This window comes from Oncorhynchus masou, chromosome 31 (genome assembly GCF_036934945.1).
Source record: "Oncorhynchus masou masou isolate Uvic2021 chromosome 31, UVic_Omas_1.1, whole genome shotgun sequence".
In the NCBI taxonomy this organism is placed as follows: Eukaryota; Metazoa; Chordata; class Actinopteri; order Salmoniformes; family Salmonidae; genus Oncorhynchus; species Oncorhynchus masou.
Genome location: NC_088242.1, coordinates 27069427 through 27089132, shown reverse-complemented (window position 1 = coordinate 27089132; position 19706 = coordinate 27069427). Strand labels below are relative to the sequence as shown.

General features: G+C 41.2%; 1 pseudogene; it reads left to right on the top strand.

The window, feature by feature from the left end:
* The window catches only part of LOC135523711 (zinc finger CCCH domain-containing protein 7B-like), a 41553-nt pseudogene extending 30744 nt beyond the window's left edge, over positions 1 to 10809 (top strand).
* Positions 10810 to 19706: the final 8897 nt, after the last annotated feature.

Genomic DNA, 19706 nt, shown 5'->3' with positions numbered 1-19706 from the left:
ACAGGCAGAAAAATAATATTGTAATCTAACAGCACCTGTTTGTTACACATAATATGCATGCAGTTCTCGCTCCTATACTCCTCTTTTTCTTGATCTTGTTGTTGTTATTATGATCATTATAATAAACAATGCCGTTATCATTAGTAGGAGTTGTATAGCAGCCTTGTATAACCACCATCGAGCAGTAGGCCTAAGAGCCAGTTATGTTTAGTCTTAATACCTCAACTTACTTATGCTTTTATTTCAATATTTTGGCTACTGTATCAATCATTCATTCGTTCCTGCCATCACACAGCATACAAGACATTCATGCTTCGAAAAGAAATCAAGCATTTTTGCCTTTAAAATTAGATAAAGGGAGCTTTGAATAATTAACCTAAACAATAAATAAACTACAATTCATGAATACATTCAACTGTTTTTTTAGTCTGGTGTAATAAAGGCTTTATAAATATTTTTCTGGTACACATTTATTTAGTGTTTACACTATTCCAAATGGTCAAAAAAATAAATATTGTAGTCTATCAGCAGCTGTTTGGCACACACAATACTCACGCAACACTTGCTCCTATACCCTCCTTTTTCTGGAGCTCCAGTCGTTTCCACAACTGTCAAATGTCTTCCACAGATCTGACATCCACCTTTTCCTCCGGAGCAACCAGTAAACATTTTGCACGTTTCCTGTTTATTTTTCACGTCCTCCGCATCCATTTTTCTGTCGACATTACTGTGTTCAGAGTTTGTTATAACCAACTTTTCAGTCAGAAACAAGTAAACTAAATGGCTCAAATAATGTTGCAGGGACAGCGCAATAAACACTTGACTGCCGTTTTGGATCTATCATCATGTCACCAGAATAAGAGCCTCAATATTTTTGGGAAAGGAGCATCAAGGGCACTTTCACCACCCTGTGAAGTTCATCATAACATATTTAATCTGTAGCCTAACTGCATGGTTTCCCGAGTCGTAGTGGGATGACCACACCATATCATTGCGTGACTTCAACTTTACTCCTATATTATGGTTATTATATCAATTGTTTTTGCATAAAAGCATTTCCACTACCATTTCACATTCATTTTACTGACACAAAAAGATCATGAATGAACAAAAGATCTTTCTTCATTTATAACATTTCACCAAAACATCCTGTTTCCATCACAGCTCTCTTGATTTTTATTTATACGGTATGACTTTACTCACATGAAAACTGGGTGGAAATGTGGTTATTGGCATTGTCTTATTATGGGTGAATGGTTAATGTTTTGATAAACCAAGCCTTGTCTCTTATTTTAGATGTCCTCCAATGGGCAGAATCTTTGACTGACATTACATCAGATATGTCAGTTCACCATAAAAACATAACATTTAAGTTTAACAATTTATTTGACATTGTCATTAGCGTGTCTCTCAAATTCCCTTTTCTCCATGGCTCGATCTCATCTTCCACTTTGTTCTTTATCCCTCCCAGTTGATCTATCCAACGCCCAGTGTATCCCCGCCCCTCTGGCCACACCCATCCTTGTTAGCGATGACCCCTCGAGCCCAGTGGTCACGCCCTGTGCTGACCTATCAGATAGCCCCAGTACAGGCCTGCCCCGCATGCCCTACTCTGTCACTGTGTCGGAGCACATGGAGGAGTGCAGCGTGATCCCCGACGATCTGGACAGCCTGCTGGGGGATGACTGCATCTCCGAGAAAGCCAGCGAGGTGAGAGGTTCGCTACTAAGGTCACGTCAAGGAAGGATGCTGACCGTGCTGTACCGTCCCTCTGTTGACCAGTAGACATTTGATGAGAGAGAGGAGGTACAGACATTCATCAGTAGAATATAGGAACATTTAAGAAAGTATTTCCGGGAGTTGCATGACAGCAGTGGTGTAAAGTACTTAAGTAAAAAATACTTTGAAGTACTACATAAGTTGTTTTTTACTTACTTTATTCCTAAAGAAAATAATGTACATTTTCCCTGACACCCAAAAGTATTTGTTACATTTTGACAGGAAAATGCTCCAATTCACCCCCTTTCAAGAAAACATTCCTGGTTATCCCTTCTGCCTCTGATCTGGCGCACTCACTAAACACAAATGCTTATTTTGTAAATGAATGTTGAAGTGTGCCCCTGGCTATCCGTAAATAAATAAAAAACACAAGAAAATATGCTGTCTAGTTTGCATAATATAAGGAATTAGAAATTAACTTTTACTTTTGACACTTAAGTATATTTTAGCAATTGCATTTACTGTTGATACTTAAGTATATTTTAAACCAAATACTTTTAGACTTTTACTCAAGTAGTATTTTAATGAGTGACTTTCACTTGAATCATTTTCTATTAAGGTATCTTTTACTCAAGTATGACATTTGCATACTTTTTCCACTACTGCCTGACGGGTTGCACATTTTAGTAGTTGAACTTCCACCACTGAAGTACCTTACATGGAGCACAGAGTTATGCATTTCTGGTCTAGAAGGAGATCTAGAATAATATGTTTCTCTCCCTCAGTCACAGAGCCCAGTCCAAGGCGCTATCCCCACCAACCTCCCCAACACAGCTGTGGGCCTGCACCCTCCATACTCCTCCAGCCCCCTCACCCCAGCTACCCCCTGCCTTCTTCAGCTTCACTGTCAGCCAGATGTCCGCTCTGGAGACCTACCCCTTGCTGGGCCAGAGGGACCAGACCTCCACACAGGTGCTGGATACCCTGGGGGCCTTTTCCCCGGAGGCTGGGGACACAGAGGGCAAAGGAGGGGCTGGAATTGGAGGGCTGGATTCCCTCTCTTGAGTACATCTTGCCTGGTGAGTGGATGAGACATATGAACAAGGTGTATGGGTCCGGGTGTGTATTTTGGTGATGTCAAATATATTGAAAACAGCAAAGCCATTGTAGCAGGCTTTCTTTTTTTTTCACTATCCAGTCTTATTTTGCAACCATACAGTTTAAACCTGCATCAGCTGTTACTTAAACCTTCCCAGAACTGCCCAGTGACCCTGAACAGTCCTCGGGGAATGTGTTAGTTGTTGTTGAAGCTAGTTTGTGTCAGTAGCACTGCTGTATGGCCACATGGTGTCTGGTATCCCTGTGTCCTTGTGTTGCAGTTCTGTTCTCCAGGGGGAAGAATTTCTCACAGTGTCATCTCTGGGATCTACAAACACAGCTCACCTCACACAGTAAGACAGCGGCATAACGCCTGAACACTCCGATGGATACTCTCATCTTCTTTCTCCTGTCTTCTGAGTTTATCACAACACGGATGTCTCTATACTTGACACTATACTTTATACTATGTGTGTTTTTTTAATTCCCAGTTTGCTTTTATTCTATTGTTGTTATTTATGCTTTTGTGTTATTCCCCTACTCTTCTCTCTGCAGGTTTGTGGGATATGGACTACCAGTACCAGGTGGAAGCGGCTCACCGCTGTAAGAGGGACCTGCTGCTGTCTCGCTTCAAGAACAAAGAAGACCCCACCCCACTGAAATAACTTCCTGGGGGCCTTTGTGTTTTGCAAAGGTACGTACAGTACTGGCCTCAAAAGTGTTAGAACACCTACTCATTGCAGGATTTTTCTTTATTTTTTTACTATTTTCTACATTGTAGAATAATAGTGAAGACATCAAAACTTGAAATAACACACATGGAATCATGTAGTAACCCAAAAAGTGTTAAACAAATCAAAATATATTTTCTATAGCCACCCTTTCTATAGCCATCCTTTCTATAGCCATCCTTTGCCTTGATGACAGTTTTGCACACTCTTGGCATTCTCCCAACCAGCTTCACCTGGAATGCTTTTCCAACAGTCTTGAAGGAGTTCCCACATGCTGAGCACTTGTTGGCTGCTTCACTCTGCCGTCCAACTCTTTACAAACCATCTCAATTGATTTGTGTTGAGGTCGGTGATTGTGGAGGCCAGGTCATCTGATGCAGCACTCCATCACTCTCTTTCTTGGTCAAATAGCCCTTACACAGCCTGGAGGTGTGTTTTGGGTCATTGTTCTGTGGAAAAACAAATGATAGTCCCACTAAACACAAACCAGATGGGATGGCGTACGCTGCAGAATGCTGTGGTAGCCATGCTGGTGAAGTGTGCCTTGAATTCTAAATAAATCAGAGACAGTGTCACCAGCACATGCATGTTATCTTACTCAAATAAGCACAGAAGTGCTGGCAGTAGTTTTAATGTTGCTTAAACAGAATTTTCCATCAGTGATAGTAAATATTATGTACTCTCTACCTCATACCTCTTTCCTGCTCCTCCTCTGTCTCCCTGAAGAGGTCCAGGAGCGCCAGGAATGCCAGTATGGGGAGAACTGCCCGTTTGCCTACTGCCAGGAGGAAATATACCTGTGGACCCAGGAGAGGAAGGGGGCTCTGAGAAGGGAGCTGCTGTTTGACCCGCTGAGCAGCACCGAGAGACGGGCACTCAGCGTCACACTCCTGCTGCAGCAGCACATGGGCATGTTCATGTTCCTCTGAGGGAGGGTGTGATGCACATAGACCTCCACATGGTGAACTTTGCAGTATTCTGTATGTACACACACACTCCGTTTCGCTCTCTCTCCCTCTGCAAGAATGTGTTGACAGTAAGCCTCCCATCATCAGCAAGTGCAGCAAAGAGAACTTGGCTGTCTGCTCAAACCTCACTGCCCGGCATCCCTTTGATAAGTGAGTCTCCTAGACCTTTCTGTACTTTTCCGTCAACCCCTCTCTGTCCTTCATTGTATCAGATCCAAATAAGCACTTTGTCTTGGTATAATGGATTCTAAATCCAATTTCCCTCAGACAATATTCAAGTCAGCTATTTGCACCCTGTCCCCTTCTGCCCTCTCCTTCTCTCTCCTCCTCCATCTCTTCCCCCTCTATCTCATCCCTGTTTTCTCAGGTGCCTAGTGCATGTGGTGTGTTCTGCCAATGTGCGCCACAGTAAGGTGCGCCCGCTGCACCCCCTCTGCCAGTTTGACATGTGTCGCCACGAGGTGCGTTACGGCTGCCAGCGCGAGGACAGCTGCTCCTTTGCCCACTCCGTCATAGAACTCAAGTGCTCGGTGCTGCAGCAGGACACCGGTACAGAAGTACTCATGTGTTTGCAAGCATGGCTGCACACACAGACACACTCTATCAAGGATTCCAGCAAAATAACCAAAGTTCACGCTACCAACTGTTACTTTGTGTGTCTTTATTAACTTCCCTCTCTCCCAGGTATCACCCATGAAGAGATGGTACAGAAGTCCAAGAGGCTCTGGTACAGGCTAGAGCAAAATGCTCAGAAACAGAAGGTGAGAATGAGATGGGCACAATGCCCTTGTCTCCTAATACAATAGACCATTTGCGTTATTGTTTTATGGGCCTGATTTACAATATCTCTCTCACTCATGCTCTCAGCCTGTGCACGTCACACACCAGAGGTGTGGTGGGGGGGAATAGGGGGAGTGGGAGACAACCTCAGGGGTGGAGGGGATGGCAGGGGGTTAAACCTGAAGATGACGTTTGTCTGTGGCCAGAGGGATGGACATGTCCACGAACCAGACAAGGTCCTCAAGTACTGCACGACAGGTGAGAGACCATATCAAATTGATATCTGCACTCATGGTAAGTGCTGAAGTTCTCGTGTCAATATGAGGCTGCAGGGCTACCATCTGTTTCATGACCAGGCCTGAACTTATAATTAATAGGATAAAAGGAATGTTAAAGAAATAGGCCCATTAAAGGATTAACTCTATAGAAATGCAAAATACCTTGTTCTGAATGGTCAATTTCACTAACTTTATGATTGTAGTCCATAGTCATGTTCTTTTCTTTCTCTTTCTCCCACCCATCTCTCATCTCTTCCTCATCTCTGTCTTCCCCTTTTCTCCAGCTGGACTAAGGAGCGTTGGGTATTGCTGGTGAAGTCTTTGGAGAAGAAGTGGGTCGTTGTGCGGCCTCTTCTCCCGTGCATACCCACAGCAGTATGACGTAAGTCCCTCCCCCTTCTCTATCCCTCCATCACTCACTCTTTTTGCCCTTCCCCTCTCTCATACACAGTCACACTCACATACGTATGAACTGAGTCACCCCTCTCTACTAATTTTCTCCATCCCTCCCTCCCCTCGGGGTCTGTTTTAATCTCTCCAATCAGGCAGTCATTTCCAGCAGACCTCTCACATGCTGAATACAGCTGATGTTGTTTACAGCTCTCCTCCTCTCGTCTTTACACCTATAGGCAGCTTGGCCTTTGTTCCACGGTAGGTTAGCTATTTGTCGTGCTACTACTTGTGAAGGAAAAGGGTTTCTGTAAAGAAGGGCCAGTATGTCAGCATCCGTTTCAATTGTGTTTTGACATCCGATTATAAGGATTGTCAAATAAAATCACAGGAAAGTATGCAATCAGGACAGACAGTGCAATAATAAAGCAGTCTCCCTAGATGTGTGTCCATGTGATGAAGCAGAAGAAGTGCCACTGACATCGGGAACTGTTCCTTCGCCCACATTCTGGAAGAAAGGAACGTCTGGACGTACATGAAGAACAACAGCTGTAAGATTCTGTCTTTCTGTTGCTTTTCCTCTTTTTGTGTGTGTCATGGCCAAACAAATAATGTATTTACAGTGTATTTGTTTGCAACGCTAATCCCTGTCCCCTCCCGTCCACAGTGAGGGACATGCAGCAGATGTTTGACATGTGGCTCAGGCTGACCAGTCAGAGGCCTCGCCTCTGGAGGAGAAATGGGTTTCCCTGACGACAAATTCCACTGAGTCATTGGTGAGTGGCTTAAGTCATAGGGGCGGTGGGGTACTAAGGTAACATGGAACTGTTTTAAGATGGTCATTAGCTATTTGATTTGTAATTTTACGACCCCTTTAGGGATCCACCAAAAATAAAAATACAGGATTTGATAAAATATAGAATTTGGCCTTTTCTACTATAGCCCATAGAAACACATTGAGTAACAGGTTCATAAATGGCAAAAAAGACACACTTCAAAACCTTATGATTTATTTTTTGACTATGTCCTATATCTAGGAGATATGAGAAAGCTCAAGAAATATTTAAGTTTTTCTGGACACATTTGATCCCTTATTTCTATTGGCACAACTACCTTCTTTCTTCCATTCCTTTTTGTATGGGTTACCTTCAGACGACACTTGTGAGAGTCTCCCCTTTCCATAGAGTGGAATAATAGTTTGTAGGCCAAACCGTTCGGACGCTACATAGGTTTTTGTGAGATTCCTCATGGTCTGACAAACAAGGCTACAGCTCGGCCATCTTGTGCAGATGCAGACGGCCGACAGGCGGATACAGTGGATTGAGACGCAGCCCGTGCAACAAACCTGATAGCTCTAGCTTGAACTAATGGATTTTGATGGGGATTTTTTATGTTACTTAGATTAGATTCACGGCTGTGTCAGTAGACTCCTTAAGGATTAAAAACAAGTGGTATATTTTTTTTATACTAGCCTTTTCTGATGTTGGATGTGGAGAAACCCATTTTGTGAGTGTCAGTCTGGGCAGAAGGAGGAGATGTGTGAGTGTTGTCAGGCTGAGGCTGAGCCGCTCCCTGGAGCTGTGGATAAGTGACCCTGATCCCACTACACCACAGACCAGCTACCGTACCTACCGCCTGTGACGAGAGTCTGAATGCAAACACACACACCCCTTACAGTACGACGAACTGCTGATGCAACAGGCACCGCCTTGTGCGATGCACACACAGAAAGTAATGTATAAGAAAATGCGCGTCCATAATCTGAGGGGTTTGACTAAGCGTTGGCTGTTATTAACTTCAATCTGAGCCTCATTGCTTTTCTAGCACGCTGCAGGTGTCACTGTACTGGACGTGTCTGCCCTTCACCTATATTACAGCCCTCAAAGTCGCCCCTTTACAAATACGGAGTGGCTGCATGGCTGAATTCTCTTGACGCCTCTTCCTGATCACTAAACAACCAAACAAATTAGGCTACAAAATATATATATTTTTGAAATGTTCTTTCAAATCGCTGTGTTTTTTTTTATTTCAGCTGTTCAGAAATATGACGCAGAGAAAATGCGCAGAACGTGTTTAGGTTGTTTAGCTCTGGGGAGGGGGTGAAACTGGGCGGTCACTCAGCCTTACAAATAAGCCCCTATATATGCTGCTAGGGACAAACGTCTTCAACCAAATCCTACCCTCCTTTCCTTGTAGGAATGTAGAAAGGTGGAGAGTGAAATAGGACAGAAATTGTGAGTATGCCATTTTGTTTGTCCATGGTAGTTAGTGCTTCACTCTATTTGTCTGCCATATTGGTAGAGGACTATGAATGTAAAGCCAGTCAATGCCATAATGAGAAAGCCATCAAATTATATATGGTTGTGGAATGTATTCGGAATACCCAAGACAAATCTTATATAACATTTAAAATGAACCCCTACCCCACCTATCCTCTCCTTTATTGATAGAAATTGCATAGCAGTCTTTTGTTTACATAAGCAAGTCAGGCAGCCCAACCTGTGGTCAGCACTGACATGTACACGCATTCACATACATATGCACTGAGCAGGCTCAGAATGGAACACCGTGTTTCATAATATGGCACTTACATTGGAGGACTATAGGGGTCAAAGTGACTGTAGCAGACTCTTCACTCGGACCCACTGTAGCAGACTCTTCACTCGGACCCACTCAAACATACTGTGCCGTATGCTTAGAGCCTAGAGTTTTTGTGGACCACATGAACAAGTCCTGGTTTGTCTTGGTCAGTAGGGCTGGCACAAATACAGCATAATCCTGAAACTGACGAACCATTGTTGTTATTATTTTTCACAACTTTTATTTTTATTTACGAACGACTGACTGAAGACGGGACAGTCGGTTATTCGTTCGTGCGGTTGAGTCGTTTTCTGCGGTAACATGGACTCTTCATAACGTGATGAATCTTTGTTGCTCCTTGCTGAAACAAGCAAGTTGTTGTAGCAAACAAGTATTTGGTTGCCTAGGCAATGCCCCCACCCTGCAGTCGGGAGAGGAGACAACTTGCAGTCAGGAGGAGAAGAGAAAATGTGCATCTTAAAATCCCCAAAAAAGACCAATAACCATCATCCAACATTCCATGACTGTAACAGCCCTACTGGTCAGGTGACGTGGCTACATTTGGCATGTCGACCACCAGTTTAACTAGGATAACGTGAAGTACCTTTGCCCCATTAGCCCTCAAATGTAAACGTACGGTGGTTAATCAAGGGAAAACTGATTGTCTGGGATGAGGTGTCAGAGTTCATGAAGAGATGATAAGCACAATATCAATGAAGACATAAAAAGTCAATGAAATGTAAGATAGGACTACCCATAATTTAGGCTTAAAAGGTACGTTTTTAGCCTAGTCTTAAATTTAGATGTGTGTGTATGAATGTGTACATACATGCATACTGTGACGGCCCTGAATTTTCTGAACTGTCTGTGCTTCTCCTTCCAATAGGACGCTTCCCCTTCAATTGCCAATTAAATAGTGCTTCTCCTTCCAATAGGGTGCTTTCCCTTTAATTCCCAATTAAATAGCCAGCATCAGCTGCGCAAAAGTGGGGTTGTGATGGAGACGAGATTGACGATGTGTTCAACCCTCAGTTCCGAAGCTTCTCTATTCCGTTGTTTTGTTGCCTTTAAACATGTGTTTTGTAGCCTAATAGAATTTACCCAGGACCGGATCCACTCTTTGCGTCCGTGGACTACACCTCTCTGTTCTTCGTGGCCTTTCTCCGCTGGAGATCTGTTGGCGGATGGGATTGTCTGACTGATCGACTGACTACAACCTTTTTGTATACAGTATTTCATTTGTTTTGATGTGATGTATACTGTGATGATTTATGTAGTTAGTTGTAGTTGAGGACTTAGGAAGAGTTGATACGCTTTATAGTTGTGTGGTAAAATAATTGTTATTGATTGTATGATTAATACTGGGTTTACGCTACACTTGAATGAACGGACAAACATTGCGTGACAAAGGTCACTTGGGTTCCCTGAACTCCTTTACCGGGCTGGACTCTTTTTAGGCCCGAGGTACAGGACATTTCTGGAGGAACCAGAACTCATTGTGTTATATTATTATATGTGTGTGTAATAATTTATGTTGGTAATACAATCCACGCAAAAGAATACAGTTGTTTTTGAAGTTCTTTCCAATGTTTTAAGGGTTTATGAAATGTTTATTTCCATCCTGACTTTTACATAAGTCCTTTGTATTGGTGTAGACTTGACGGACCAGATGGGACTCATCCCCTCCCAAACCAATGTTTTCTCTGGTAGACACAACCTACCTGGCACCCCTATAAATAATAACCAAGTCAAAACCGTTACAATACATACATACATGCATACATGCATACATACATACATACATACATACATACATACATACATACATACATACATACATACATTCTTGTGCTGCGGTAGAATAAATGCATTTTCTGAACACCTCACAACATTAAGTACATATTAAACCTTCAGTAATTTTTCCCCACATCAGGCATTAAAGCCATTTTATTATTGTCCATTTTTGTCTGAAATGGACACCATTTATCTTCAACCCCGTCACAGACAATATGGAAGTTGTCTGAATATGATTATAAAAGATGCTTGTTATAAGGTCAACATGTACCTAATGCTCATGTGTCCCCCAAACCAATTAAATTATTATAAATATAAAATGTATGTAAAATCTCAGAATTTTGCTATATTAAACCCTGAAATAGACATTGTGTCAGCAGGTCATCATTTAAATTTAAAAAATGCTTTCAATTCAGAGTTTTGACATGAATCTGATCTTCTTGGGATTGTCCTTAACATTTCAGACTGAGCTCAGAACATCAAATTCATATTTATTCATCTTTGACATTTTATTTAACAAATATTGTCATGTAACGGGATAGAAGAGACATTGTATTTCATTGTATGTAACCATGTAATAATGACATTTAGATATAGTTAGATTAATATGGGTTTTATTAACCAAACTGCAGTAAATATGGCAACATATAAAAACACATCAGGCATTGGGGTAATTAATAACATTCAACAGGTTTCATCAGAAAAGTTCAACGTGTCATCAAACAGTAGGAACATTTTCCAAGGGCATTTAGAATGCTAGAACAGCTGTAACTACAGTACTAGTGTCAGCATGACGAGCCTTCTTCTCATGAGCACCATATTCATTCATTCATTCATTCATTGTTTTCTTTCTGAGAGTCTGGCCAACACAACTCTCTCAACGTCTTGGTGGCGGGATGTCACACGCTGTGGGGGTGGAATCATCTCAAGGACTTCATCAAACTGATACCAGTGGATGTCGTCTCGATAAGGCCAGTAAAATCTGTTTGGTCCTACACGTTGCATACATTTCACTTGTACACATGCCATCCGTGCTGAGGATGATGCCTGGATAAAGGTCATCAAATTCCACTACACACCACTGCCCAAGAACACCTGCATTTCCCACACTGGATTTCATCCACAGGTTGTGGATTTTCCTCATTGGCTGGCTGTTCTGGAACAGCCAGGACCTTCTGCCTGAAACTGAAGTGCTGTGTGTTAAAGCATGCACAGTTTAGGTCCTTTGTTGAAAAAAGGCTGCTGACATCACGAGACATCAGCTCACCAGGAGCAAAGGGTGATGACCTGGTGTAGTCTCATGGTGGAGGGCACCACTTTTATCGAGCTTGGCATCATCTCCATCGCATGTTCAACATCTGGACTTTGTGGAGGAGTGGTCAAGTTCCTCAGTGTTCCTTTCCTCTCCTTGCTTCTTTTGTATGCTCTTCTCTGTTGTTTACGCTTCTGACGCTGGTCTCTCACTTAAATCACTGATATTTTTCTTTTTCCCTGCTTCAACATTTCTTTTCCTTCTCTGACGCTTTTTCTCAAGGTATTATTCCCTTTTTTCGACACTGCCTATGTCTTGCTGATGCGGGTGCCATCATTCCCTAGATGGTTCAATGGATAACGTTAAATCAAAGCTTCTTAGATTATATACATGTCTACACTATAATCCTTGAGTAATTTAGGCTCTAGAGCTACTTAAAGGAACAACGGAAGTTAAGAGCCTTGCCCAACTCTCATACCACTAGGCTACCTGCCTTTAAAATATATTTTTTGCTCACATTGAACACATTACAGCATGTTTCATAAGTGAATATAAACCATGTATAATATATTGATTGATTCATTTGTTTAGATGCAGTAAGTAACTCAACCCTGTTACAGGTTTACAACCCTGTTACAATGAAATGTGATGGTTTTTGGCTCAAAATGGCCTCTGCTTCTCATGTGAAGGACAGGAGACCACATGGTGTGCATGAAATTAATAGATTGTATATTTTTATGTGTTGAAATATAATTTTGATAGGTACTAGTTTTCCATGTTTATTTAATGTAACGGGTTGAGTTGTTCAGGTCGACGATCCCCACCTGACTTTAAAATAACAACAAAATACAGATATAAAATAATGTGATTACTTGCCTCTTTCTGTACCATGCAGTTGAAAATTGTTGAATGATGTCAGTTCCTGTTAATGATGGCACATAAGGGTGGACTGACCATTTTTTTAATAGGCAGAGTTTGGTAGGCGTTGAGTGTAGACTGGCAGACAGACCTAAATTGTGTGATTTTAATCAATAATCAAGAATTTATTTGATAAATACTTACTCAACAAAAGAACACATATGTTTGCATTAATGGCAAAAGTGATTAATTATGTGCACATTTTAATATTAATTTCCCAAGTAAAAATTAAGTGAAACGCGTCGGGGTACATGGCACTATTCTTAGTCAGTTCAAAAATAAGATTTTTTAAATAATTAAGTTAAAATGGATGCTATATTTATTTCAATTCATTATACTGGACATTTCAATTTATATACAAAATCTTTTAACATTTTTATTTTGGTGATCCAATACTTGAAATATAACATAAAAAGTCAGAGGGGCTGCAATATTACCCGAGCCCAAGAATGTCCCATATAAACTAAGCAACAAAAAAAAGAAACGTCCTCTCACTGTCAACTGCGTTTATTTTCAGAAAACTTAACGTGGAAATATTTGTATGAACATAAGATTCAACAACTGAGATGTAAACTGAACAAGTTCCACAAACATGTGACTCACAGAAATGTAATAATGTGTCCCTGAAAAAAAGGGGACGGGGTCAAAATCAAAAGTAAGTCTGTATCTGGTGTGGCCACCAGCTGCATTAAGTACTGCAGTGCATCTCCTCCTCATGGACTATACCAGATTTGCCAGTTCTTGCTGTGAGATGTTACCCCACTCTTCCACCAAGGCACCTACAAGTTCCCGGACATTTCTGGGGAGAATGGCCTTAGCCCTCACCCTCCGATCCAACAGGCCCCAGGCGTGCTCAATGGGATTGAGATCCGGGCTCTTCGCTGGCCATGGCAGAACACTGACATTCCTTTCTTGCAGGAAATCAAGCACAGAACGAGCAGTATGGCTGGTGGCATTGTCATGCTGGAGGGTCATGTCAGGATGAGCCTGCAGGAAGGGTACCACATGGGGGAGGAGGATGTCTTCCCAGTAATGCACAGCGTTGAGGTTACCTGCAATGACAACAAGCTCAGTCCAATGATGTTGTGACACACCGCCCCAGACCACGACGGACTCTCCACCTCCAAATCGTTCCCACTCCAGTGTACAGGCCTCAGTGTAACGCTCATTCCTTCGACGATAAACGCGAATCCGACCATCACCCCTGGTGAGACGAAACCGCGACTCGTCATTGAAAGAGCACTTTTTGCCAGTCATGTCTGATCCAGCGACGGTTGGATTGTGCCCATAGGCAATGTTGTTGCCTGTGATGTCTGGTGAGGACCTGCCTTACAACAGACCTGCAAGCCCTCAGTCCAGCCTCTCTCAGCCTATTGCGGACAGTCTGAGCACTGATGGAAGGATTGTGCGTTCCTGGTGTAACTTGGGCAGTTGTTTCCATCCTGTACCTGTCCCGCAGGTGTGATGTTCGGATGTACCGATCCTGTGCAGGTGTTGTTACACGTGGTCTGCCACTGCGAGGACGATCAGCTGTCCATCCTGTCTCACTGTAGCGCTGTTTTAGGCATCTCACAATGGAATTTATTGCCCTGGCCACATCTGCAGTCTTCATGCCTCCTTGCAGCATGCCTAAGGTACGTTCACGCAGATGAGCAGAAACCCTGGGCATCTTCCTTTTGGTGTTTTTCAGAGTCAGTAGAAAGGCCTCTTTAGTGTCCTAAGCTTTTAGAACTGTGACCTTAATTGCCTACCATCTGTAAGCTGTTAGTATTTTAAAAACTGTTCCACAGGTTCATTAATTGTTTATGGTTAGTTGAACAAGCATGGGAAACAGTGTTTAAACCCTTTACAATTAAGATCTGTGAAGTTATTTGGATTTTTACGAATTGTCTTTGAAAAAAAGGGATGTTTTCTTTTTATGCTGAGTTTTTCAAAAGTTTGGGGTCACTTAGAAATGTCCTTGTTTTTTAAAGAAAAGCACTTTTTTTGTCCATTTTTAAAATAACATCAAATTGATCAGAAATACAGTGTAGACATTGTTAATATTGTAAATGACTATTGTAGTTGGAAATTGCCTATTTTTGTTTTAAATGGAATATCTACATAGGCGTACAGAGGCCCATTATCAGCAACCATCACTCCTGTGTTCTAATGTCACGTTGTTAGCTAATCCAAGTTTGTCATTTTAAAAGGTTCATTGTACATTAGAAAACTCTTTTGCAATTATGTTAGCAGAGCTGAAAACTGTTGTTCTGATTAAAGAAGCAATTAAACTGGCCTTCTTTCGACTAGTTGAGTATCTGCAGCATCAGCATTTGTGGGTTTGATTACAGGCTCAAAGTGGTACATGCATACATACAGTACCAGTCAAACGTTTGGACACACCTACTCATTCCAGGGTTTTTCTTTTATTCTTACTATTTTCTACATTGTAGAATAGTAGTGAAGACTTCACAACTATGAAATGTTGTGAAATCCAGGAATGTGGGTTTGTGTTACTATAAATGTTGGCTTTCAATTAAAGTCATAAGGTTAAATTAAAAACAGGACACATCCAAGGTCACTTGCTCGATGAATGGTCATGTAGTAACCAAAAAAGTGTTAAACAAATCAGAATATATTTGAGTCTTCAGTAGCCACGCTTTGCCTTGATGACAGCTTTGCACACTCTTGGCATTCTCTCATCTGGAGTGCATTTCAATTAACAGGTGTGCATTGTGAAAAGTAAATTTGTCAAATTTCTTTCCTCCTTAATGCGTTTGAGCCAATCCGTTGTGTTGTGACAAGGTAGGGGTGGTATACAGAAGATAGCTCTATTTGGTAAAAGACCAAGTCCATATATGACAAGAACAGCTCAAATAAGCAAAGAGAAACAACAGTCCATCATTGCTTTAAGACATGAAGGTCAGTCAATACAGAACTTTGAAAGTTTCTTCAAGTGCAGTCGCAAAAACCAAGTGCTATGATGGAACTGGCTCTCAAGAGGACCGCCACAGGAACGGAAGACCCATAGTTCCCTCTGCTGCAGAGGACAAGTGTGCTGTAAACAAACAAAGGCTTGTCACCTCCGACCTCTATCTTTAGAATTGTTCAATAAACAGCCATAATTAAAACAACAAACTCATGTTTGTAAACAAATGGTTATATCAGAATGGTTAATAATAATGTATCTGGCCTTGTGCTTAGAGAGGATTGGAGGAAAGAACAGTGGTCTGACCTGATGGTATCAATACCCACAGAGAGAACTGCATTTGATCATGACTGACTCATTTGTTTTGGTTTAAGAAGTGGCTTTGACCCCAAAAAAGCATAGTCAGATGTTTTTTATTTTTTCCTGTTAATCTTTTCAAGTAAAAGTCAGAATATGTGCTTGTAAACCTCAATTCACACAATTTCCCCTGTATTAAAAGAAGAAAAATAAGTGTGAATTGACATACACACCCATATCCACACACACAATCTGCTGATATCAATTTAAATTTTCGATCAGTTACGGATTATTTTCAACAACATGGAATAGGATTCAGAATTATAAGAAGTGAAAAAAACAAGCCCTCTTTTTGTACTGTATTTTTACATTTGTTGTTTGTCTTAGTTTTTACATTTTCTCAATCTGGTTTGAAGTGAATTATGACCACAATCTCTCAAGTGTTTAACAATAAACAGAGACTGTTTTCGAGAAATGGTGTGACTTTGATTTTCACCCCATACATTAATTTAAAGGTGTAGTATGCAGAATTCTCTCCGCCATTTATTGTTTGCTAAAATTCTAATAGGCTAATTTCATTTTGTGACCATCTAAACCACTGTGAAATATCTTTTCAATACCAAAAAAGCATATATTTTCAGATGTTTTAAGCTGGTTTACAAAACCGAAAGTCAAGAACGGGAAGCATAGAAATAGTGCACACAGAACAGATATGATGCTTATTTTAGACCTGCATTCAATGGTAATGACAGATCTATAACTCAAATTTCTATGTGAATTTGGTTGGGACACCCACAAAGTTATATATTGGAGCTTTAACAGTATATTGAAAGTATGAATTGGAATAATATAGTATGAATTGGGCCGCTATCTTTATGCACCTCTGCTATTACTGGTAGGCAACGTCAACGCTGAAACCAAAAAACCCTGATGTACTGGATCTACAATGATCCTAGGATTCTAACCCAGACTCAGATCCCAGCCTAGAAGTATGACCTTGCAAAAGGTCTCCATGGTTATGACTACTCCTATAACGTGGCTGATGTTGACTGAAGTGAAAAGTCTTTTACATGTGCCCAAGATAGGACAGGGTGCCAGCCGAAAGAGATTCATGAGATCTAGCGTGCCCAATTTGACTGGAGCGTGGAGCGAGATTCCCAAAGGCTGGATGGAGCATCAGGCTTCTCGCCCACTCATATTTCGCTCCATTAGCGCTCCACGGTCTCGGGGCATGCCCGCCCCTGCATGCATTTGTTGTCTACTTGTGTGATGCTAATAGTCTCTTCCTTTAGCTGCTGCCGTGGAGTTAGCTAAATATTATATATATTTTAAATAAACTGATAAACACACATGTTATGAATCAAGTTGACTTAAAGAGATGAGGACCAAGAGCAAGGGAGGGAGTGCAGTGATATCCACAACTAAAGAACCATTGTGGAATCTGAAAAGACTCTTAAACCAAAATTATGATGGTTTACTTGGCTACTATGTGGACATGCTAAAAGAAATTAATGAGGTGGGTAGATAACTGTCATTGTAGCAAAGTATTTATAAACGAAATATGAGATATCTTAGACGTTTAGTTCATTTTCGTTCCAGTATCTATACAATAGGCAATAATTGATTTTGGCCCAATAGACCTGGCATATTCCCACGTTCAATGAGTTTTCGTTTTTTTGCCTTACCAGTAGAAGAAAAAAAACAACAACACTGCATCTCTGCCCAGCCTGGCAAGAGTGGCCAAAACGGTGTTTAGCATCCCCAGTGGCACTGCAGGCGTGGAGAGGATATTCTCCGCTGCTGACCGGCTCTCTAGGCACCATCGCACTAAAGTCATTTTTCGTTTCATTTATATTTAATTCTAAGTCACAGCCTATTTGCGCAATTTTATATACTATAATGATGTAATACATTAATACAACGAATGTGTTTAAATGCTGCGCGCTTTATGTCCTTACAAGCCAATTGTGTCGCACTCGCAAATGCTTCGCAATGTATTTATTTGTAGGCTATAGCCTTGAAATAATTTAAATTAATATAGCCTAAATAATTTCCGTTCCTTCTTAGGCTCCCTGTCTTGACCTATTTAGTATCTATGTTCTGTTTAATATGACATGTAGCCTATTTGAAATGATGCTCGCTAACAGTACATTCACCTTTTCATGTTTATTCAAAAATTTTCATTAAAATCCACGTGGTTTGGTTTCAATACTTTAAAAAACAATTAGTAGATTTAGGTAGTCACAAAATAGATTCCCTGTGAGAATGGAGCGGTTTTTAGCGGAGCAAAAGGAAAGGACATAGAGCACCGGAACGGTGAGCGTGATTTCCAACCGCTCAACTCCGCTCACATACTCTGATGGGTGTGGCAAGTGGCAATTTTAGCATGTAAATCTTGGTGGGGCAAAAAAAAAATACAAGTGTGATGCATGTCAGCAAAGCCACAACACAAAAAAAATACATTAATTGAACTATAAATGGTGACAAACGGTGGCCGCAAAGTGTTAGGGCCTACATAAAGCTGTCCCAACATCTTACTACTGCTACACCTGGCTATCAGCAGCGCCTTGTCTGGCAGCGAAACAGTTAATTCGGCCTCATTTAAGGCCTTAAAAAACATAGCTGATATGGCTGACTCGCTTAAACAAATGTGGTTTCTACTGACAATTGATATGTACAAACTATGGCATAAGGGGACGACAAGTGGATCAGTGGCAATCCATTTCGATTAAGACAATGAGGAGCTAGGACTTTTGCAATGTACAGGACAGAATTCAGAACATGGGCAGTTCTTGGTGTTCTCCCTGTACACCAAGTCAGAACTGTAGGATAAATAAAGGGGTCATATAAGTAGACAATGAAAGCTCTTACAATATTCTATGATTACATTTCTCAAAAACAGGTTATAGGCTACATGTGCACCACCAACTAAGAACAGTAGGCAAAATTAAGAGGGGTAAGTATACCAAATGATTAAGGTGAGGCACATGGACTACTAACATCTTACGACACAACATACACTTTGTATTGCTTTCTAGTATACTCTAGTATACTTATCTCCCTGGCATATTACATAATTTATGCAGCAGCATACAATACATTTTTGGATTCATTTGAGCATGAAGGTGGCACGGCGGTCCTTTGTGGGCAAATTTTGTCCTCAAAGTCTGGCATTCTCTGGATTTATTGTGCTTTCAAAACAACTGGAGGCCGTATTTACAATTTTGACTTGGATGACCGTTCATAACGTATTTTCCCAGTCGGAGCTGGTTTATTCCCGACTTCCCAGTTGTCTTGAACTCACTGAAGTAAAGTTTTCTCAGTTTTGTGTTGTTGTTTTGAGTGCGGCACAAATCATGCTTCATTGACAACAAGGCCAATGTTGAATGTTTATCACTTTAAATTAGGAAAATAGCTCCTTAATCCCAGATTTGAGACCACACAGCCATTGTCACTGAATCTTTCCAACCCACTCATTGTTGAATTCGCTATTTCCAACTTGTTGTGTAATGTTTATGTCCAATGGCCGATGAGCACCAATCCGTTTTATCTATAATTTCTATTCATTATTTATCTTCATATGACAAGGATTTAAAAGGATTTGTGAGTAGATTGTCGACTTGATTCGTGATGATGATGACTGCAAGCTAAGATTTTGAAAGTAGAATGTTGACATGATCAGTCCAATCACTGCTACTGTACATTTTACGTGATTTAACATAATTTTATCTGTGGCCAATGACCTTGAGCCTTCTTGGATGGCCACTTGTAATGTAACTCTATGGCTGCACCCGAGAATTTTTGATATCTCCCCTTGGGGGTGACGTAGTGTCCCCATGAGTGACCAAACACTGAGCCAATCACAGCGCAACGCTCTGTATTTTCTGCTGGCTTGCCCCACCACAGAAAGCAGTAAACTTGGCTGAAACACCTGCATTTTGGAGCTACCTTACTCAAGAAAACATAAAAGAGACTACGTTTGTATGTAGC